The 24559-nt window shown below is 48.0% G+C and overlaps 1 protein-coding gene across 1 annotated transcript in view; it reads left to right on the top strand.

Moving 5' to 3' along the window:
* The window catches only part of LOC144124278 (uncharacterized), a 138991-nt gene that overhangs the window by 27585 nt on the left and 86847 nt on the right, over positions 1–24559 (top strand). The window lies entirely within an intron of this gene.

Raw genomic sequence — 24559 nt, 5'->3', positions numbered from 1 at the left:
AGCGTGATCTCGAGGACATCACATTCGTTCCAGCTGCAAAAATTTTGTCTCGGCGTAACGATCACTTAGTTCGCAACAAACATGGCGGTGCAGGACAGATGAGTCTTTCCGCTAGCTAAGCTAATCTATACGTTGCAGCGTTCTGGCGAAAATAAACACTACCGGGGCAGTTTCATCCCATTAGGCCAAGCCCGAAACGATCACCTTCAAATCACGTTTGATTGTACATGTGGCTGATCAACTGTTATATTTGGTTTTGGTTTATATGGGTTTTAACGTCCCAAAGCGACTCAGGCTATGAGAGACGCCGTAGTGAAGGGCTCCGGAAATTTCGACCACCTGGGGTTCTTTAAGGTGCACTGACGTCGCACAGTACACTGGCCTCTAGAATTTCGCCTCTATCGAAAATCGACCGCCGCAGCCGGGATCGAACCCGCGTCTTTCGGGCCAGCAGCCGAGCGCCATAACCACTCAGCCACCGCGGCGGCTTTGTTCGATTTGGTTCCACGCATGTCGCGAGCTTGATTAGGCGGAAATACATTATGTTATGGCGCTGTTTGGCAACAGAAGGACTTACGCTATAAAAAATCATCATCATCATCAAATCGAATTCAGAGACGTAATGGGAAAGCCAGCTGTCCTGAAGCACCGCCCGTCACCTACCCACCCACCATCAGCAAAATTTTGTGGCATGCGTGAACCCTCAGCTTAGAGTAAAATAATTAGGGTAAAAAGCATCAAACTAATAATCGTGTGTCAAATGTCTCTCAATATGAAGCAAATTTGTAATAAGGGAGCAATTACTCATTGGCATCCACCCAAGCGCAGCCATATATAGGGCTACAAAAGAAAGCTATACAGCTTTCTCAGAAACTTCGCAGTTAAAGAAAAATTCCTCCTTGTCCGGGGTTCGAGCCGGCCGCCACCGCTTTCCCTGAACAAAGCCGTAACAAAGCCCTAAAGGCATTTGACCAACACTGTTCCCACTTCGAGTTATTGATCAGTTCGCTCTTGCCCTACCATTTGCCGTCCCGGTTAGCCCAGTTAGTAGAGCGACTGCTCCGGTGAAGCGGCGGCCCCGGGTTCGTACCCTGATCCAGTACGAATTTTTCTTTAACTGCGAAGTTTCTCAGAAAGCTGTACAGCTTTCCACTGTAGCCGTATGGCTGCGTTTGGGTGGATTCCAATGAGTAATTACTCCCTTATTACAAACTAACCATCAAGCGTAAATCTAATTTCTATTGCTGCTTTCTCGCATCAGGTGTCATGATTTTACGGGGTCAATATTTTTCTATATTCGTTTTATTTGTTCGATAGCTCGATGTCTTCGGTACCGCTGAAGCATGACGTCGGCACCTGAATATTACCACTCCTCAAAAATCTCAGAATCTAATAGAACAGCATTCACTTTTTGTGCGCTGGACGAAATCCTTAGGATATGAAAATTAAAACGTATCATCCTCCGCTCGCCTACAGACAACTGACATAGCAACAGGAGCTTTCTTATCAGTTTCAGCCATTTCTCATTTGATAAGTGCGCGCCTGCCGCAGTCGCAAGGACCGAGAGCATCTCGCGCTAAACTCTGAAGACTACAGGCGGAGCTCGAGTGCTCCCTCAGTAAACATAGAAGGGTTAGGTTCCGGGCTAGTATGTAATCCACATGAGGTTCCATAGCACACAACAAGAAAGGGACACAACACGAGCGCTAAACTTCCTCTAAATGATTTTTATTTGGTGGTGTTTAGTGGAAGATTAGCACTCGTGTTGTGTCGCTTCCTTGTTGTGCGCTAAGGAACCTCATGCCAGTAAACATGCAAGGAAATAAAGAAAAGCCAATCGATTGACATCCATACTGTCTTCTGTGTTTCACTTTCAGTTATCTCAACTTTTTTATGTGATTATAACCAGCCGGGAACAAGCTACAAAATTTTTAATTGCTTACCGATAGCTTCAATCTGTCCTCTCTCTCGTTCTCGCTGTTGTCTCGTTTGATTTTTTATTTCTTATTCCGATATCGCTCTACATGTAATCAACTTGTAGGCCTCCTCTTAACTCCCAACAATAAGAGCAAATAGATGAGCGCACTCTCACGACTATACAAAACGGAGCTCCTTTGTTGCCGTAAATGGTTGCCCCCAGGTCAATGTTAATGGCAATCTTGTCTTCTCTGATATCAGCTCCGTACGGAGAGATTTCCCAAACACATAGGCCATGAAACGTATTTGCCACGGTCGCTTTTAATCCTGACGCGGCGTGACCAGCCAGGACCACCCCTACTTCACCTCCTACTTCTGAGCCCAGCCATGTATCCTATATACGCCATAACAACGAAGCGCCCCAAGAAAGCCGCAACATGCATGCAGTAGCCGCTGCTTTAACACTGCAGCTGCACGGCAAGCCGGTGTTGCGACGTCCACGCTCGGGCATCGCGTACATAGACGGTTGCGGCGTAAATTAACCCAGGCAGTGCATGCGCGCATGAGGCAAGTGCGGTGAAGTGAAAGCAGTAGCGGCCGAGCGCGCTGCTTGCTCGAAAGGGCGTCTTCTCTTTACACGGCTGAACGGCTTCGGCTGTTGGCACGCCATGGCACGATTTATCCTGGGTCGCTCGATGAAAAAGAAGCCAGCGTTTGATGGGGATTGAATTCCATGGTGGGGCGGATCGGGCGCCATCAATCTGGGGGCCAGATCGACCGCGCGCTCCTCGCCTTCGGGCCCCGCATTTTAGCGGAGGTGGACGCCGCGCGAGAGGCGCTCTGTATACCTATCGCCGGATGCAGCACGACAAAAGAAAAGACAATAAAAAGAGTGAAGCTTGCAAACTTTCGGATGCTGTTAGCACAGGGCCACGCCATCGGGTTGCGTTTTTTTTTTTTTTAGTCGCAGCGCAAGCTTTTTCTTTTCTGTTCGAAGGTCATCCTGACATGGGTTTCCCATAAGGTAGTTCGCGGAGGTGGCTGTTTGGTTAATTTATGAGTAGAATTAACCTGGCACACAGCTAACGCCATTAAAAGCGTGGAGATTAACGGCAGCCCGAGATTTTACGAGGGAGGGAGCCGATGAGGCGAGAAGTGGCGGCTGCGCACAGATTAAATTTCTTTTTATATTTCTTTTCCTATGCCGCGGCACCATAGTTCTTGAACAGCTTGCTTGGTTTTCTCTTTAGTGCGCTAGCACCGCTCACCGATTTAGCCTCTGTATATGACTGGCGACGCGGGTTGAAACTTGGGTCTCACAAGCCCCACCGGCGGCAGCACCTGCCATCGCAGGGCAGTGACGCATCACTTAAACGCTGCACAACTGCGCCAGGAGGGGTATGACGACGCCCAGGGATCTATAAATGTAAGGTAGAGAATGAGCAATTCCGCATATACAAGCATTAACCCATTAACGCTATCGCGTCATATCCTTAGGGCGGAGTTTTTTCATTCTTTAATTCATATATTCACTGATTTATTCGTACATTCATTTTGATCAGTCATTGTCGTCGTCATCATCATATTCATTAGCCGGATTACGTCCAGTGTAGGACTTGGGCCCCTGAGAATTGGCCCCAATTAGATCTGTCCTGAGTCAGTTGCTTCCGCTCATCCACAGGAAATATTCTTATCGGTTTGCTTTTACGACGAAAGCCGTATCTGCACCGTAACCCGATGGTCAGGATCACGTGACCACTCCCTGCACGTGCCTCGCGCTTCTTTCGTCGTCTTCAGAGGGGCGCTCAGTTGCGATCTTGTGCCTCGCGCAACCTTCGTAGCCGTCGGAGAGAACGCGCGATCGTTACATGCAGCCAAACGATTCGAAACGCCATTCTCTGACGCCCTGTACGGGTCTGAAGGTTTATCACTTATCAGGAGTGGCGCGGGAGATCTCTTTCAGACTGCGGACGGTGGACCGTACCGTGAAGAAAGTGATTAAGGAAATTAAGGTGCAAGGGGCAGAGATTTTAGAAAAAAACTTTTACCGTTCCCCTGGCTTAGTTTCTCGACTCACGCAGGATATAGCTTCAGCGTCATTTTTTTTTTGTCATATTGTTAGTCAGTTTGCAGGGAAACTGAGAAAACGCATAAAAGGATACAAAGATTTGGTACGTTGGCACCCAACCGAAGTTTGCGCGTGTACAAGGAACGGCGACCAAAATTTCAATGGCGTGTCGCTGAACCAGGCCCAAAGAATGGCGAACACCAGCGGGCGTTGCGCAATTCTAACCCCGCTGTCCCTCTGCAAAGTGGAGGCACGCGGCACTAAATCGAGAGCCCCACTTCCCAGAGCTCCGCACGAAGGCGTGTAAAAGTGTTTAGAATCGTTTATCGGCTTGCTTGACACGCTGTCCGCGAGGCTCGCCACACGCGAGGCGGGGTCTTTCCAGAATGGCTCACATGTAGAAGGCTTGGAGAAGGAGACTCGCGTCGCACAAAAGAACTGGCAGACCAGCCTCACTGTGCATTCGCCGAAACCGTGCCGCTCTTGGTGCGTCGTGTATAAGCCGCAAAACTCGATCGGAATTCCCTAAGCCCCCTTTCCAGATGCGATCCGCCAGCAGGCGGCGCACTTTTGTCAGCCCCGTAAATAATAAGGCTCTTCGTGGGGGTCCCTATCCATAATAGAGCTTGGCACCTCTCGTGATGGTCGCGAGCCGCTTTGATTGAATTTCATTAGCGGCGCCCGGCTCTCGCTACTCTCGCCCGTCGGAGCCATTTGGAGGGCAACTAAACGAAGACGACTGGCGCTGTCGTTTCACGTGACGGATCACTTCGGCTGGAGCAAATCTCCCCTGTGTGACGACGCAGGTGCACGCGCGCAGCTTGTACACAAAGGCCGCGTGTGCGAGCGTTGTCCTATTTATGCCATTGTCGCTCGAGATTTGCCTGCAAACTCGGGCCGTGTTTTGCTGGGCGCAGCGCCGCGCAGAAAGTATAAGGCTCCTGAAAGCGACGGTGTTCGGTTGCCCGTCTGCGTCCCACCTGTCGGTGTAGAAGAAGAGAGGGTTAATTGTACATTCTTTCGGTATCACATGCTCCGCAGGGCATTATCGCGGAGTGATTACTGCCAGGGAATCCGTTGATATCCAGCAATAAAGGAAGAGAAAGTCAGAGCCGATGGCTTGCGCTGACGAGTTCGTCCAGCTAAGCCTGTCTGACCTGGATTGCGCTCCTCCACGAGGTCTCGCAGGGAAGTCTGAGCTTTGTCCCCCGGAGATTATAGCATGTGTGTGTGTGTGTGTGTGTGTGTGTGTGTGTGTGTGTGTGTGTGTGTGTGTGTGTGTGTGTGTGTGTGTGTGTGTGTGTGTGTGTGTGTGTGTGTGTGTGTGTGTGTGTGTGTGTGTGTGTGTGTGTGTGTGTGTGTGTGTGTGTGTGTGCGTGCGTGCGTGTGTGTGTGTGTGTGTGTGACACATGCACGTACGCACGGAAAGACAGACAGACAGACAGACAGACAGACAGACAGACAGACAGACAGACAGACAGACAGACAGACAGACAGACAGACGGACAGACAGACAGAGAGACGCGCGCTAGGGGAGCCCCCCGCCCCCACCCCCACACACAACACCATCCAGAAGCCTCCTCCCACCATAAGCCCACGCAGAAGCGGAGTGAAAAAGGGACGGTGAAATAAAATTCATATGAGCGAAGTGAAAGCGACCAGTGTAAAGAGAAAGGGAAAAACCCTGCTGTAGCAGCTTCACCGCACCATTTGCATGAACGTCCGTCAAGATTTTTACGTCCAAGTAAGCCGAATGCGTCTCAAAGTTGAACTTGTAAATCGATCCTGCTGTACTTTTTCTGCACAGTTCCTTTTTTTTTTTTCAGCAGGTGTTTTCCCAGAAGAAAGTGCAGTTTAAATATGCGACATTCATCAGAATGTACAAAACACTAATTTAACTGGAACCAAGCTGTAACATGCTTACAATCTCCGCAATGTTAGATGAGCTACGAACTTCTGCGTTTGCATGATTACCCTAGTTCAAGCGATGATGCAAATACCGCGTAACAGAGTTACGCTTTCTGCGATTTCAGGCGATTTCAGCGCTGCCCCACTCATGCGGAAATAAAAAAGGGGGGGGGGGGGGGGGGTTGGCGGTTGGTCATACGATATGATGCGACAAGCCTGACTTGACAGTATCGGTATTACATTCCGCTTTCATATTTTCGCTTGTATAACCATCGCTTTCCCCTGGTGCCTTTGAATTTGATTTCGCCATCGCTTGTAGCCACGGCGCGCTTAATGGTTTAAGCAGGCGTGGCAGGAAGTCATAACAGTGGATATGAGAAGAATGGAGAGGAAACTGCATGGGGCTGTCGACTGCTACCTGTATACTGGTTCACTACAAGTGCTGCGCGCAGATAGCGGACAGGGAGTATGAAGAAACGACAGGAAGAGAAATGACGTGCGTCATATCTACCATGTGAGACTGCGAGTAAACCCCTGTACCCTGACTCCTATCTACCCCACTCCTCTTTCTAGCAGTAGTGGATGGTGTTTGTGTGTGTGAGAGTGGTTTACGAAGGAAAAGAAATGCATGGCCCTCGCGGCTTGCACGTAGACGTCCACTATTACCATCACGTGCAAATAGAAGACAGTTAGGTTTGGTTATGGTTTATGGGTGTTTAACGTCCAAAGCGACTCAGGCTATGAGGGACACCGTAAGGAAGGGCTCCGGAAATTTCGACCTCCTGGGGTTCTTTAACGTGCACTGACATTGCACAGTTCACGGACCTCTAGAATTTCGCCTCCATCCAAATATGACCGCCGCGGTCGGGATCGAAACCGCGTCTTTCGGGTGAGCAGCCGAACGCAATAACCACTGAGCTACCGCGGCGGAAGCTGGGCGTGTTTTATTGCGAAAGCTTTACTACGCCAGGTCTAACCGCCCGTCGCGTATGCCGTACGCCAAAGCCGGAGCTTCGCTTGACAGATGATGTGACGTCAGCTCTCTCCGTTGCTATGACGACGCGTGACTTCAGCTTGCTCTGCGCCGCAGCTAGAAGGGAGCCGCTCGTCGCGTGTGCCGTGGCCCCCGAGCCGGCGCCGCGCCTAACAGGTGGTCTCTCCGTTGATATGACGACCTCCTCGCCTTGCGCTCGCTCCATGGCGGCTTCACTGAGATATATAGCGGTGCGCTACGCGTTGGTTGATCAGTCTCGCCATGGAAGTTACCGACGAAGAGTCATATCTGAATCTAGTTGCTCTACTGCTTCGGAACAGTTAAATTCTAAGGCGAAAGCTAAGCAAGCTTTCGCAATTTAACCAGGTTTAACCAGGGCTAAACCACAGCCAATATTTGTAGTTGGCGCTTTGGCGCTACTGTCCAAAACAGCAGCCCTTCCTGGTGTTTGCTGACTGGCCTTTGGTGGTGCGCTTGGTTCCTAGGGCTCAAATGATGTTTAAAAAGCATCGTAGCCTATCACAGATTTGTGAGAGGTTGCCTGGTCTGCGCCAAACAGTATAATGAGGCCATATTTCTATTGAAGTAAAACTGTATTGAGTGGCACCGACACTCTAAAAGTGTCCCTCACGTATTTTTATCAAGGGACCTTCACACACAGTTTGATTTCTGTCGGACCCTTATTTACATTTTCTTGCAGCTTTGAAAACATTAAATGCCATATTATCTGCACTCTTTGCAAACACTTATGTGATAAAACCTCGTGAAAACCGTCCCGCGGGAAACAAAAGCATTTATACCACCGGAGCGAATGAGACGAGTTGCTCCTTTTTGTTGGCAGGGCACCTTAATCGGTCTTGTGCGTACCTTTACTAAAGCTCCAGTTTAAACCACAGTCTTAAATTCTGACTTAAAAAATAGTTTACTGCTTGTGATTTCTCTATCCTGAAAGCTATATGAGCCAGGTTTTCAGCACTTATTAATGCATGCTTCATTGGTCTTATTCAAATCCGCAACAGAGTGCAGCAGTAATGCAAAGAAAATAAACATAACATCAAACCAACGCACAGCTAGTGATTTCTATTCTGGTAGTTTTCTATTCATTCGGAGTTTATTCTTAATTTATCCGGCCACATGAATATTTTGGGTGACTAACAGTTCAGAAGGACGACGTTCCTGTCTTTCTTGCTTTATTTTTTGGAACTGAAGTTAGGTCCTTGTGGCAAGACATCGAATCTTCATGATAAACAGTATATTGTATACATGCACCCCCAGATTTGTGCTACAGTGCTGTCGGAAGCGCTTAGATAAACTGATCATCTAGGAGGTGTGGTTTTCGATGTGCTGCTCTAGCAAGTTTCTTTATTATTATTATTCTGAAGTCCTCGATATAATAGCTTATAACATGGCTCGGGCGCCACGTCTTCGGACCCAATAACGTGTCACAACAAAGTTAGAAGTGTGGGCTCACTTATACCAAGATTCTCGGGCGTGGGCGTGTCGTCGCCGAGCAAAAAGCAATTGCAACCTCGGAGACAGTGAAGAATGATTCCATTATGCAATCGAATTGATGCGGAGATCTCTGATCTGCGCGTCGAAGCGCCGATCCGCTTCCCAGCACGCAGTATCGCCGAGTGTTCCGTAATGCGAGCCGTAATGCGGCTGTGCGCGGAATTTAATTTCGCGCGCGCGGAGCATTCCTGAAACAAAACGTGCTCCGTCGTTCATCATCGGAGAAAGCTACACCATTCCTCGCATCGAGGCAAGAATAGGAAAACCACCTGCACTCGCGCATTTTCTATGGAACCGCGCCAGAGATTGAGGCCCCCGCACCAAGCATGCATCGCAGGGACCACGGCGTATATATTGCGTTGCACAATCCGAAGGGGAAAAAAAATGCTCCGCAGGCTCGACTTGATTAATTGTCGCGTCCGTCATTTGAGCCGCTTTGTTGTCCGTTTGACTCGCGTGCTGCTGCTGCGGCGACGGGACTCACGCTGGGCCAACGTTGGGCCAACGCTGGGCCTTGGAGATTAAATCTCCTGCATCACCCGTTGTGTTCTTGAGCGCAGCGAATGACTCTTCGGCGCATATAGGCTTTGACTTCGTGGCTACTGAATGTGCACACGGAAGCCAGGGCGAGTGAATACATTCCGAATGAATAGAAAACAGGCTGAATAGGCAGCATCGAATTGCACTTGTGATCTTTATGCATTTTATTTACATTTCTTGCCCCAACGAGCCGGTGACCTTAGCAACGCAATGAAGTCGGAATGTTTACTGCCGAAATTGTTCGTTTTTATTGTTGTTTTCTTACTTCCTTCCGCAGAAAAAAAAAAGAGCGAGAAATTGAAATCTGCCAGAGAGAGAAAAGACTTTATTGGAGGTCAAATCAATACTGTAGAGATGCTTTTCCGCCAAGCGGGAAGGGCCAATCTGATGGTTGATTGGTGATGGAAACGTGACTTGACTCAGGGACTCACGTCAACATCAACAATGGCATAGTTGTAAATCCCCCGCTGCGACACTGCTATTGTTTTGCTGCATCTAAGGTGCTCTTCTCATGCGATTATCACAAACGCAACACTGAAGACCATAAAACAAATAATGTCTGTCACTGACACTTGGGCAGAACCCAGAAAGGAACCAGGCCTACTGTCACCAACATCGATAAGAAAGTCGTTGTCCAGGTGTTTATACATGGTAGAAGAGAGTACCAAGCTGCCTTGAATAAGCGCCTGTGAAATAAACCAGGCTCTTTTTATTTTATTAGAAGTAGGAGGCTCGTATTTTTACTACAAAGGCGATAATCTTTAGAAAATTGGTGGCGGCGTAAACAAATATGTTTAAAACAAACATCACTTTGTCTTCTGCTCTTGAGGAATGACCAGACAAACAACCAGTTCGTTTGTGTTTATAGTTTCAGTATGCAGTCAAACTAGCGTTCACCTATCCATTCTGCGCGAACACGGGGTAGGCTGTAATAGCTGTAATGAACACCTCTTTTGGCCGAAAATGATTTGCGTATATGCCGGAAGTGTTCGCAGAGACTTGGTAGCCCTATACAGCAGCTCTTGCTGGCCAGCCCTCCGCACCTTGTTTTCTCCGAAACCGATTCTTGTTCGCTTTTGCTTCGTGCATGCTCGTCATTCACTCGGTACGAATAAACAAGCGTCCACAAAGAGTGCGCATGTACGCACCATCTGGTGTGCCCCAGCGTCCCTTAATTACCAGCGCTTCCTGAGGTCAAGTCCGCTGTGCAGTGGTGCGCTCTTTGTGGGATACGTTTTAATCTAGTTAGAAGCCTCCCTTGAGGTACGCATGAAAATATGCGTGGCCTCACAAGAGGATGTGTACAAGTACACATGCGGCCACGTACCAGCGTGCTCAAGCGCGTACTCTCATAGCAGCGGTGTTACAAGTGGCGGCTGCCGTGAAACGCGCTAAGGATGTAAGCGGAGCGGCAGCAAGGTCGTTTGCACACTGTAGCGAGCCGTTAAATTTTGTACGTAAAGAAAAAAAATGTGAATAATTTAATCCAGACTCACTTACTTGATCACTGCTGTGTTGCCACATGCAACATTACCTTGCTGCTATAGTCAAAGAAAAAGCACTCGGTTAAAATGAGAAGAAACTGCAGGTTTTTGGCCATCGTAGGTAACGACGCGTTAGGCGCTTGAGTAAGACGACGTTCGCGCTTTAAGCTTGGCTATAGGCAGCTGGTCACCTTCATTGGCGGCGTTTCAATTTTTGGTCATTCTCATTCTAATTAACCAGCCGCCGCGGTAGCTGAGTGGTTATGGCGCTCGGCTGCCGGCCCGAAAGACGCGGGTTCGATCCCGGCCGCGGCGGTCGAATTTCGATGGAGGCGAAATTCTAGAGGCCCGTGTACTGTGCGATGTCAGTGCACGTTAAAGAACCCCAGGTGGTCGAAATTTCCGGAGCCCTTCACTACGGCGTCTCTCATAGCCTGAGTCGCTTTGGGACGTTAAACCCCCATAAACCAAACCAAACCATTCTAATTAACCGTCACTAGTTCAATAAGAAAAAAACTCCCAAATTCGAAATGCAGCGGAATAGGCAGGCACGCCGTAATGATAGTATCTGAGCGGCGTTCCGGAGCGACGGTTGGTTTGTTTTAAAGGCAAGATCAAGACAAGCACGTCACACAATAAGACGGCCTTATACTCATCAGTAAAGTTCAATACTTTCAGCCGTACACTTATTGCTGCACACAGCGGTAATTTCGTGATGCCCATGCATAAATGGCGCTGCATGTATTAGTGCTCGCAGCGGTGACAGTTCCGCAGTTCTGATTCCAACGAACGTTCGAAGGGTCGCGTCCGCCTTGATGGACCTTTCGGGGCCCTACGCTGCTCCACCCATTCGTCGCGCGACTTCCAGTCCAGGAGCACTTGATGTTCATCACCGCGGCGTTCCCGGACAGCCGGCGCGCAGGGCGGACGTTCGGCGGTGCGTTCTCGGAGCTTTGACCGGGCCCCGCGGTGGCAAAGATGGATCATCGGGCCGTAATTGCCCGAGCTTCTTTTCTGCCGCAGCAAGGTCGGCCGGGCCGGGCGGCCGACGCCCGCCTTCGCCCAGATCGTCCGGGATAGCGTCTTAATAACCTCGCTCGGCCGAAACACGACGCCGGTAATGCGGACCTTGGACAACCGCCGATTGTGAGCCGCGCGTTGTCTAGATGCCCCGAGCGCGAGGGGCCGATCGAGGCCACCTGGTTACTCCGGCGTCGGAAAAAAGGTCCGCGCGGCCGTGACTTCCCGCCGACGCCGCTTGCGCTGGGTGGTTTCCGTTCTCGGAGGCCTCCGTTCCTGCGGGGCGTCCGCTTTCACCCGGTCGAGACAGCTGTACGAGAAAGGACCTCGCGAACTTGTCTCGCGGTTTCTTAATTGCTCGTCTAGGGCCCGCAGTCGGGCGTTGCGTGTAAACGACATCAGCGCTCCTTTTATGCCAAAGGGTGGGCTGGTCAACCATAAACGCGTGCTCATTAAGTCTTGGCCTGGTCTTCCTGGTGCCTGTTCTCTTGCTGGCTTCTCGTGGACATGCCAGTTGGGCGCTGGGCGCCGCATGTTTCTTGTCTGCAGAATATAGATGCGCGCAACACGAAGGAACCGGCTTTCCCTTCACGAGCTGCTGTGCCTGATTTTGACTAATGATGATCAACCTCTCAGTAGATCATCATCAATCAGCTGCAAGCATTTGCCGGTACGCTCATGCTATGGAACCGGGCAGGTAAAGCGCCTTCGGCTACGCAGGTTAAAGCACGGCGTTCAGAAAGTGTGACCGAGTGAACCTCGCAAACAAGAAATTAATGCCGTCTTCTTCCCTCATGCCTCCAAGAGAGAGTTATAAGGACAGGAGGAGGGAAGGAAGAGGAACAAAAAAAGAAAGGAAAGTGAAAGGAAAGAAGAGAGCGAAGGATAGAAGGAATGGAGGAAGGAGATTCAGGAAAGAAGGCAGGGAGGAAGGAAGAAAAGAAGGGGTGGAGGGTGATATGAAAGAAGGAAACAAATTAAGTAACGTGGAAGGAAATAAGGGAGGAAGTAAGGAACGAAGGAAATTCTGTGGAAGGAAGGAACTGGGGGAAGTAAAGAAAGAACGAAAGAAAGTGGAAAGAAAGTAGAACGGAAAGGGGTAGGAAGGAACGAAAGTGGAAGGTAAGAAGGGGGAGAGGAAGGAAGTGAAAGAATGTGGAAGGAAAGAAGGGAGGGAAGAAGGAAGAAAGGAAATAAACTGTGAGGAAACAAGAGAGGGGAGAAGGAAGGAAAGTGCAAGGAGAAGAAGGGAGGAAGGATGGCGGAAGAAAGGAAAGAAAGAAATAAGGGAGGGAGGAAGAACTATTATCTTCTCTTTAGAGTGAGGTATCAGCGCGAGAAATGTTATAACGGGATTTTAAAAAGCCATATGTCCATCAGAGGCATTTTCACTTACTTGAAAATGACCCGCCGAGGTAGATTAATGCTTGTGGCATTCGGCTGCTCAACTCAAGGACACCAGATATAATCCCGGCTGCGGAGGTCGCATTTACATGGCGGCAAAATGCAAAAACGCTCCAGTGCTTTGCGATATCAGTGCACGTTAACGAGCCCCAGGTGGTCGAAATTAACCCGGAGCCCCACACTGCGGCGCCACTCATAGCTCGTGCACAGCTTCGGGACGTTAAACTCCAAACGCCCGACTACTTATCCGGAAGCTGTGTGGTTGTAGTCTCGCTCTCTTCTCCACCATAAAATTATTTGGTTTAAAACTTAAAGGATAACTCAACACGTTTCGAACACATTACATACACTCACAGCACAAGTAGGCATACAAGAATCCAGCTCGCCTAGAAAAAGCCACAATCGGTCTTCGGTCCACCAGTCACTTTAGCACGAAATGACAGCCGTTAAGTCAAACACCGCATTTTTTAATGGTCGCCTTAGTGTCACCGCTTAAAAAAAAAGGCACACTTCTTTTTCAAATAGCCCGTCAACCGTGTCAAGGTAATTTATGACATAATCAGCGTGCAGGGCACGTGGTACTATAGCTATAGTTCACGTCCGCTGGTTAAGAACGTGACCAACGAACCCTTGCTGTCACTCACTGTGCGGGATGCGCCATATATTCATGAAGGATGTCCTTGGAGAATTAACTGCTCGATCGCACTATTTTTCTAGAGATTATTTCCTGCGTAACTTGTACAAGTCGTCGCTAAAAAAAATCAAACGACTACTCCAAACTACTGCAGGGCGCAGTCTTCTCACCAGGCCTGTGTACTAGGACAGTGCGAGAAGGATTAAGAAGGTCGCAGACGATCCTGATAATATAAGGGTCACCGACATAGCATCCCCAACCCCTCGAAATATGCATCCTAACCTCCATCAAGGCAGGAAGGCCACCCGAGCCAAAGCAATCGAGAAACAGAGCGCTGGTGACCCAGTATACGCCTATGAGGACGCAGACAACTATCACAACTATACAGCAATGGTGACCACAGTGGTTGATGCTACCCATACAGCGCTCATCAGCGTCACCTTCAAGAACTCCATACTGACGAAATCCGAAAAGATTGCGATAGCTCTTGCCATCGCCGAATCCAACCGACTTCTCACAATAATTCCCGGCTGTCAAACGGCCTGCCGTAATTACACCAACGGCAGACTTTACAGAAGAGCACTGGCTATACTGAGTTTAATGCAACCTCAACAGGAGCACCGTACTATCGCATGGGCTCCAGGACACGCCGACCAGATGGAAACCAAGTAGCCGACGCTGTAGCTCACGGACATACCTACGGAACAGCTTCCGTCTTACAGACGTACTGTTCAACCCTGGCGCCTCTCCGAGGAGGCCGCCAACGCTACTGCACACTTCACTCAAAGCTTACCAGGGGTCACTTGGTGCGCCAGAGGCAATGACAAACCAACACATTTAAAAACCTCTTTATTTTACATAAATTTCATCGCACCCAGTGCCAAGACGCCTGACGTTGACATGAAGGTCGACCAACCCTTTATCACATAACATGGGGCTGCCAACGCATAACGGCAGTCCCTCGCATACCAAACGCTACATCGGAGCAGTGGGAGTCAGCGCTGCCTAGCGATCACCTGGAAGATCAACGTGGACTGATCCCAGCAGCGGCAGGAACCCAGGACTAGGGGCTGTACCCAACAAGCTCGCAAGGACCTCTATTGAGCAATAAAAGTTTTCAATTTATTCATTCATTGATTGGCACGGTACCAATTTCCCATCACTTCTCGGGATGGCTAATTAAGCGTTGCTCGCAGTCCTTAAAAGGACGCTGAGGGCCAAGAAAAGTGGTCCTGTATCGATACAGCACCGCGTTCTAATCACAAAGACATACCTCTCACCAAAACCGAAGCTTTTATAAACTAGAAAAGGCCAAAGAACGAAGTACAGGTGGCGCCGTCGCAGGCCGATTTCGCAACTATAATGCGTGCATCGACGCAGAATTTCTGTCGCGGAACCCGGAGGCTACGCTACACTGCCGTTCACTTCAAAACAGCGGCAACCCCGTCCTTTTCGGTAAGGATGTTTCGAGCTTGAATCGACTGCTGAGAAGATATAAAAGCGTCTTTTGAAGCCGGATGACTGTCAGTATAGCCAGGAAGCGCCAAATAATCCATTTTTGCTGACCGCAATAACTTAATGGAGTTGTCGTCAGTGCCTCTTTAAATATATAAATGCAGTCATACCATTTCTTGAAGATATCATACACAAAATCACAGTAGCCACAACAAAAAGACGTACAATAAAACTCTGCTGGCTCCTGAGCCACGGCGGAATCACTGGAAATGAGAGAGTGGATGTGTGCGCTGCACAAGCACGCGACAAGGAGATCACAAAGGTGCATCCATTACAAAAATTTCTTTACACAGTCTATAGACTGTCCATAAACTTTTGTCTATAAAGTCTATAAACTCTAAAGACAAACCCTAGAGAACAGTCTATAGGCAATACAAATCCGGTAGACAGTGTATAGACAATCTACAGATTTATGGCCATGCACTTTTAGTAGACTTTTGTCTGTAGACAGTTCATAGACTATGAATAGACAAAGATCTACAGGAAGGCAATAGAGTCGATAAGAAGTCTATAGACTGTCTATAGACCTTTTCTGTAAGTGATGTGACTCATAAATGCTGCATGATGCTCGTACACTGTAAACTAAGGAATAATTGGCAGTCGTCATGGAAGAATGAAATCAATAATAAACTTCACCTGGTAAAGCCTTTATTAGGAGAATGGAAGTGATGTACACATCAGGTACGTTTTTTGGAAGAAGTGACTTTATGTCCACTTTACATTGGACACACGCATATTTAACGCACAGTTTTATTCTCACAAAACATAAGAAAGCGACATGCGAGCTATGCAGAGAAGTGATCAGCACTAACCACATCTGATTTTCGTGCACGAAATTCTACAATCTAAGAAAAATGCATTTCTCACAATTTTATGCGAACACATATCGTTCCACCCTAGCTTTCTACTTCGAGGAAATGCAGTTGTTAATGCCTCCGGTGTTTTTATGTTCCTAAATAAACAAAAGCTCCTAAACAAATTGATCTAGTGCTTCGGGAATTATTTAGGGACAATTTATGACCTTTTAAAAACTGCTTGATTCGAGTGCCATGCCAGATATCCGAAAATTCCCTCTATTAGAGGCAAAAATTGTATATTTGTATGTATTTGTTCCATCTACAAGACAGCAATTGTATATTCTCGTATGTAAAACCCAATCCCAAATAAATCAACAAATCAAAATTAAATTTCATGCCTTTTTTTTGCATTAACTTAACTCCGTCAGTTTGGAAAAAGTGAGGCAATTTCGGATCAGTAAATTCCATGAAACAACGTAAGAATTCTTTTTTCGCCCAATTTTCCCCCTGAAATTCTCTTCAGGAAAGAAAATTCCTCGAGCGGAACATTATCGAACTGCTTCGTTTTATTTCATGTTTGGTCAGCATGCAAGAAACGCATTTACAGCGTAAACGCGGGGAAACTGGATTTAAAAATATTCCCGCCGCTCAATTCAAACTCCGTCAAGGCCGAAAAGGACTCAGTTATTACCGTTGTTGTTCCATTTGTCTCCTGATAGAGGTGAATTTCTCTCCTTCAGCTCGTTTCCTTTTGTGAGCAACCTGCACACAGTGTGCGTTTGGTAATGTCCCCATTTTCGTAATGTCTGTTGCATATTCACGGATAGGGCATGATTTGCCTCGCCCTGTAACGCAACCACTCCCTTGCATAGCCGAAAGCAGATAACATTTCTAATAGCTGCTATTTAAAATGTAGGACGTAGGGAAGCAAAAAAAAAAAGAGGCCAAGTGGCGTTAAAGTTGGTGGCAAAAAGTGAACATAGAGCAAATGTGCTTGAGAGGCTAATGTAAATATATACAGAGACATGCGTAAACGGTCTTGTGCACACTTCCGACTATGCCGTTCTCTCCATCTCTCTTAGTTTTTGTACCTTTGGTTCGCAGGTAAAAAGGTTATGAACATTTTGCAATGTTATGAACGCTAGTACCCCGTAAAACCAACACCACCACCACCATGACCAGATATTCCTAGCTGTTTGCCCCGAATGTGACAAATGACCAGAAGGAATAAAGTCTGCCGTAAAGGCGCGATTAAATCCTAAGTGATTCTTTCCCATGAATTGAGAAGTATTGGCTCAAAACCGGAAATGGCTATAAACTCATGTATCTGCAATGTCACCTGACTGCAACCGCCCAACGCTCCTGTCTATAGCACCACTCCCGAATGGCTTCTTGATGCGCTACGGCGTGAAATAATGCGAATATATTGTGAAATAATTTTTCTCACCAGAAGAAAGAACAAAAATTTTAGTCATTGTTTTCGAGCGCAACTCCTAAGAAATTGCTGCGTAGAAACCAAGTTGTCGTGACGCCATGTGTGACTGTGACTAAACTGGCGCGCCTTCAAGGCTATAGGGATGCTATAGGGATGTAGTGTAAGAGTCCAGAACTCAAAGAATACCAACGTGCGCGTCACTGTTTTCATGGCTGGTCTAATGACGCTTTGCAGTTTATCTGAGAGTCACGTCTGCTTCCGCTGCTTCAGCCAATCGTTGAGCACTTCGAAGAGAAGAAATTAGAGCCAGGAGCAGGGTCGCTGTCAAAAACGTTACTGTAGAGCCAGTTACAATCACTAGCGATGTTTTTTTTTTCCGGACACTCGCTAACTACCGTCAGAAGAATTTGACACAGTGTGCTATTATTCTCAAGCTTCTTTCCCAAAAAGAAATCCGCGCTATCTCTTTAGGCGGCTGCGTTTTTATGGAGGAAAAACGCTAAGGCGCCCGTGTGCTGAGCTATGTCAGTGCACGTTAAAGATCCCCAGGTGGTCGAAATTATTCCGGAGCCCTCCACTACGGCACCTCTTTCTTCTTTCACTCCCTCCTCTATCCCTTCCCTTACGGCGCGGTTCAGGTGTCCAACGATATACGAGACAGATACTGCGCCATTTCCTTCCCCCCAAAACCAATTATTATTATTATCATTATTATTATTATTATTATTATTATTATTATTATTATTATTATTATTATTATTATTATTATTATTATTATTATTATTATTATTATTATTATTATTATTATTATTATTATTATTATTATTATTATTATCTCTTTAGGAGTGGCTCGTACCACCTCACTTTCCTTTCGTGGCCGCGGACTCATCATCCACCTCATGTGCCTTTCTAAATCATGCAGGAGCAGACTGATCACTAAACAAACACCGTGCCCGCAAGCCCACGTAGAAACTACCGGCGCTGAGTATAGTCCCGCCATGAATAACCTTTCGGCGCTCGCGCGTTTCTTGTATGCCCTTTAAAAAACAACTATCTCATTGCGCAATTTGAAAACAAGAGTTTCGAAATATGGGCACCCTGCTTTTCTCTCACAAACAGGCAGAATTTCTAGGTCAGCGCCAAGTGGGGCGGGAAACGATTGATGCAAGCGCATTAAAGAAGTTTCCGCGCCTCGGCACCGCCTTTTGGGCGCTCGCGACCCTGGGTGCTCTAAATCAGTCCTGGCGTTTTTAACTCGGTCAGACGCAGGCAGGCCGTGCTTCACGGAGCCACAGAATGGGAGGCTCGTAAGGTACTAGTGGTCTCCAGTCGCAAGAGGCCAAGCGGCCACGCGTATGCACCCTGCGAGCGGGTGTATATGCGCTCGATTCGTGCTGTTACACATGGCGTGGAGGGCGAGGGAGGTGAAGCTCCAAAGGGGAAGAAACCGCCAGTGAGCAAAAAGAGAAGAAATGACGTAAGGAAAACGACGACGGAGCTGAAACAAAAACGCGCGGGCGGTGATTGTAAAAGGTCGCCCCTTGAAATAACGCAATTAAGGTACGCTCGCACGGCGCACTGGCAAGGCGTACGCCCAGCGCACTAAAGGCATAGAGATCAGGAAAAGAGAACTAACGAAAAGGACCCAGACAAGCGCGGACGGCGGTCTGCCAGTGCTCCTCTCCCTCCTTCCCTTCGAAAAGCAGGAGTGCGGTGAAGAGGAGGAAGAGAAGGAGGGGGAGGGAGGGGGGCGACTTTCTCGGAGCCGCGCTGCCAAATTAAAACGGCCGGCCGTCGTTGCAGTCAGGACGTTAGGCCTAAGAGGTCCGCAAACGATGCTTTTAGAAAGTGGGTGGTCGTTGTCGGAGCCCATTCCATTTGCCGCGGATGCCGTCCATTTCCCGGCCCCGCGCTCCCTCTCCATTACTCAGGGCTGTCTCGATGCCGCTGCCGGTGCTGGTGCTGCCGCGGCCGCTGCGGCGGCCGCAGCAGACTCGTCCCACCTTAGCGCGGCCATTTATCCTCTCCTCGGGCCACCACGCGCAGGCGTGCTACCCCCCGCCGCTGCGGGACGATTCCGATGCGCGCGCTCACCGCAGACGTCGTCGGCGAGCCGCTCTGCGTGGTACCGCCGAGGGGCACCGCGGTATGCGCACGCACACTCGCGTACCCGTAGATGCCTGCGAGGAAGGTGCACGCTGTCTACGGAGCGGCACCGCTCGGCTTCTGTGCCTATGCATCCAGGTTCCAATAGCAGACAAACGTGATCTGCGTTGGAGGTTGCCGTGGAAGAAGCGGGTCAAGAGAACCCAGGTTACAGGTTCATTTGGGCCGTTTGAAATTGACAGCACCTCCTGAATATGTTCGTAGTCAGCGCCTCTTAACGTGTTCCAAACGGCCATTTGTGCTCATGAAAAGGGTTTGGTGTTGATCGCCGAAGGACGGCTTCCTCATAGAGAGCCTGGCTAATGTGTCCCTTGGTCTGCGCCATATTGTCCCAAAAATTCACCCAAGAGAAGTCGTGTACGATGCCAGGCGAAAGTTTGCGCCTATTAAAGAAACGGTGGGTAACTGGCGGAAATAAAGGGATCGAATCGCGTACCTCTCGCATGAGTGGCGATGCTGAAACTACTAAAGACCACCACTGTGGTATCTCAGCGACCGATAAAGCAATCGTGTTCCATGCTGTGAAACTTTCTAGTTGTCACGCGGTTAAGCAGTGAAGCTAAGTGCAGTCGCATTAAGCTTCACAGGCCCAGTGCGCTAGTACGACAAGGAACGATTATTACACGATATGCCTCCGTTGCGTGTCCACGTGCTCATAAGCCAAGAACTTGCGGTTTACTGCCGGCTTGTTCGGATCACATAGAGCAGGGTGTGAGACAGACTTAACGAAATCGTTTGAATGAGTTCTAAACAGTGGCAACAAGTACCCCTGGTGTGTCCACAAATTTTTATTTCCACGTAATTGAAAAACACACCATCAGTAAAATATGAAGTCCGTCTGAACACGACATGCTCAGGAAATCAGCGAGTAAGCTCACCGTGAATATATAGCTCTAGAAGCGCGGAGTCGTTCCGTGTCTTTTACTTATTCTGTCTGTTGCCCAAGGAAATTATTCAGAAACAGGGAATCTCATCTCACCAGAGAAGTATGGTCCTTTCATGTCTTTGTGGTGTGTTTTCTGTTAGTCTTCGTCTCTTTCTTGTGCGTCGGGATTCTTTTGGTATGTGTAAAAAACTAGCCCACCAGTTCGTCCTGAGCAAACCCTCCATATCGCTGCCTGCAACTTGTATCCCCGTAACTGAGGCTCTTTTGAAAACACGCTGGGCAGAAATACTGAAGAGTGATCTAATTTTACAGCACGTTATTGGTTCACATCGCGCCATCTTTAGCAACGTACGCAATCCATAACGCCTGCAACTGTGCCTGTGCATGCAGCTGGTAGCCAGTTTTTCGACATTCCCATGTGAAAACAGCGGTAGCTCTCCTCACTTCACCCCCCGACACTCACGATAGGATTTACACCCCATCTTATAGACCCATAGGCTACGTATCTATAGATGAGAGGAAAAGAAATGAAACATTCCTACTGGTCAGTAGGTGGACACAAAAATGCTTTCTGATTGGCCATAGAAATAACACACTACACCAGAGTTGTAATATCACCGAGTGTTTTGTTAATGAACTATTTTCAATTAAAACTCAGCAAAACCTACTTGTAGAGGTGGCGCAGTAAAAATGAGGACGGACTTTTCAGTGTCCCTGCGCCGTTCATGTGGTGAAAACAGTCGTACTGCCGCTCCGTTCGCGTGAGTGCGCCGCGAGCACGGCGCAGGGTGACTGCTCCGAAGACTCATTCAGTCGAAGGCCATGCACACCCATTGCTCAATGACCTCCCAGTTCCCGGGACATTCTCCCTCAGCTGTGTTTCCGTCTGTTCCGGTCTTCGTTGAGGCGCGTTACGAGTCAATCAGCGGAAATGATTGCAATCTGGAGCTGGAGGGTGATTAACTGCCCCGTTCCTTGCCCGAGTCATCTGGCCGCCACAGTCACTTTAAATGTTGCCCCAACGGCCACGCAATAAATTTGACTCGCTTGCAAAACTGTCAACTCGAGGTGCACGGGCTGTCTGCACCGGGAATAATACTTGCCAAGCCTTCTTTCGCTGACTTCTGAGGAAATACACAGCTGTGTCTTATACGCTGAAAAAAAAAAGTTGTTTCGTAATCTGCTCAACATGTTATGAAAACAATCTACTTATGATCTCAAACTGCTATGGCTTTATGAACATGTGTGAAGTGCAGACTGCACAGATAGAAGTGATCATGAAGAGCAGGCACTTGCTTTGTACACTGCCCTTTATTAGGAACCTGGCTTTGTTTTTTGTTAGCGCTGTTCGCCTATATCTCTTACACGCACTTATGACACGTGTAGAACACCATCTAAATTAACCTCTTCTCGTTTTCTCTTTCTTTTCACTGCACTTTCCTCATCTTTTCGCGCTACGCACATATTTCGACTAGCGATGCCCAGTTTCTTAACAGTCAACTTCACAAGGAAACTATTTACCGTTTTGCGTTAAACTGCGCACTAACTAGAACGTTGTCACCTATTGCAAAGATAAGGGAAAAAACAACAACAACGGCATTGCCTGTTGTCGATTAGAAAGCGCTGCTGTTCACGTTGACTTTTGTTATCTCTGGCGCTTTTACACAGAAGCTTCATGTCGCTGTGACTTTTTATTGTACCTCTCCGGAAGCTCCGTGCAGCCTTTACGTGGTCCGTATACCGATGCAATAGGGAAGGCTGCAGACAGAACATGACCCTTTTTCACAGCCACCTCCATCAAGCACTGATGCTAGAAAGACCATGAAAAGCTGACAAAATTATAACATGAACATCAGGCCGCACTGACGAAATAGTTACGAGTGAGCAATCAGAACGTTATTCAGCGTTAGCTGATGTTAGAGAGGAAGAATTTCAGAAAACGTGGTTTGGTTTGAGGAAAGTTACGGGCTTGTTCTCAGCTTGCTCTCTTATCGCTGGGATTCCTGGCACCCCCAGTTTCTCTTGCACAAGCCAGACCTGGCCTCCCTCCAGGCCTCCGTCCTGTTCCTATTGTCTCCTCCCTATTCGTCGCTCTAGTATAATGTTGGCTGATCCATTTGTCCGCATACGGCGCCTAACATGCGCTTCTAGCTTGACAGTGAGGCCTCACTGGTAACCTATACGGTCATCCTAAATCCCTCCTTACCTGTTTCAGGACTGGGGGACAGCCAGTAAAGATTCCTATGTTACTACTACTGCAGAGATTTACAAGGGCACTAGTACAAGCTTACGATCGAAATCGTAAACCTGCATTCGATTCCTGATCCGCCGCGGTGGCTCAGTGGTTAGGGCGCTCGAATACTGATCCGGAGTTCCCGGGTACAAACCCGACCGCGGCGGCTGCGTTTTTATGGAGGAAAAACGCTAACGCGCCCGTGTGCTGTGCGATTTCAGTGCACGTTAAAGATCCCCAGGTGGTCTAAATTATTTCCGGAGCCCTCCACTACGGCACCTCTTTCTTCCTTTCTTCTTTCACTCCCTCCTTTATACCTTTCCTTACGGCGCGGTTCAGGTGTCCAACGATATATGAGACAGATACTGCGCCATTTCCTTTCCCCCAAAACCTAATATTATTATTATTATTATTATTATTATTATTATTATTATTATTATTATTATTATTATTATTATTATTATTATTATTATTCGTTTTCTCCTTGCCATTTGCTCGTCTAAGACAAGAACTTGGTGCGTGAAAGCCACAGAGGGAGTAGAAGCACTTAAATTTCAGAGAAGCTCGTCGAGAGTGACGCGTAGATTAGAGGACAAAAAAAAAACGTTCCTCTATACCTGGTCCTTCTTAGTGAGGAGTGTTTACTTGTTCTCATCATTTAGACTGTTTTATTCTATTTAAATACATGTCTTTGTGCAGTATGCATTGTGCCTTTTTTTTTTGTATCAGTCGATCCTCACCTGAGTGCCGGAGCTGTTTGTAGTATTTTATGACAGTGCTTTTATATCCATAGAAGTGCCATCGCGGCGCGATATTTAGTTTCAGCGATTGGCCGCAGTTCATAAGGCTGAAAAATCGGCAGACCACAACAACTAGAAGCGTATATCGCGCGGAGACACCAAAACGGGAAAAGTGTCCTTGCGAGCCAAGACTGGCAGCGTGGTATGAGCAGAAACAAAAAAAAGAACATAATCTAGATTTTCAGCCACATAAATTTTTCTCTCTTTTTCTTCTTTGCCTATCACCCTTCCTCTTTTTAACCCAGCCCTGTTAACGCTGCCGCATCCTCCAGGGAGTGCAAGAGCTGCTGCGTCTGGGTCGCGCCCATGGACTTAAGATCTATAGGCAAAGTATCAGCGCAATAATGAAACTTGCGTTTTTTGACTGTAATTTCTGAATAGCATATTTAGGGTTTAAACACCCTGGCCATAACACTAAAGCGCGCGGCAAGGCTTAACTGCAGACATTCCCAAGCCGCGCATTACTATATAGCGTATACAGCGAAGCATAAGACGTGTTTCTTTCAGAGGCGCGCAAACGCCCGCAGTGACGATTTTTGCTATCATGATGTGGAGGAGTGGTGAACTGTACACGCAGAGGACATACCAAAGCGTTTAGCATAGTAAGGCATCTGCCCAGATAGTGATGCATAAAAACAATTATTTGTCCAAAATAAAAGGTTCATTTGTTCATTAATTCATTTCGAAAAATTGCAGGGGACACTTAATCTCCGCGTCAAGGGTATGACGTGATAGCGTAATAGATTAATTCTCTTATATGCAGGTCATTTTCTGTACTTTGCATTCATAGATCCCTGAGAGTTCTCATACCCCTCCTGGCCCAGTGGTGGAGCGGTTATGTGATGCGCCACTGCCCTAGCTGCGATGCAGCTGCTGCCACCGGTGGGCTAATTGTGCGGCCAAATACTCTTGCCTAGCTACCAATCATTAATATAACTGTCACCTGCCACGGTGGGCAGTTTGCTCACTATCCGGTGGGCAGGTTGTAACGACGCCGCAAGGTCAGTGACCTAGGCGGCGCACTCGCATCCTAGATTGCTCTCTGGAGAGCACCTTCAAGAGCCAGGCCCGTGATTTTTCGCTCACAACGCCGACACCGAATTTTCTGGTGAACGGTGTCTTTCCCGTTCACCGCATTAAAACGCTTAACGGACAAATAACTGCGCTATCGCACCTTTTTATCGTGGTGCACAAATGGCTAAAAAATAATATGGTAGAGGGAGGGCAGGCAGATAGTTTCTTGGCA

This window comes from Amblyomma americanum, chromosome 3 (genome assembly GCF_052857255.1).
Source record: "Amblyomma americanum isolate KBUSLIRL-KWMA chromosome 3, ASM5285725v1, whole genome shotgun sequence".
Lineage (NCBI taxonomy): Eukaryota > Metazoa > Arthropoda > Arachnida > Ixodida > Ixodidae > Amblyomma > Amblyomma americanum.
Note: the sequence above shows the minus strand (reverse complement) of the source record. Positions and strands in the feature narration are given on the sequence as shown.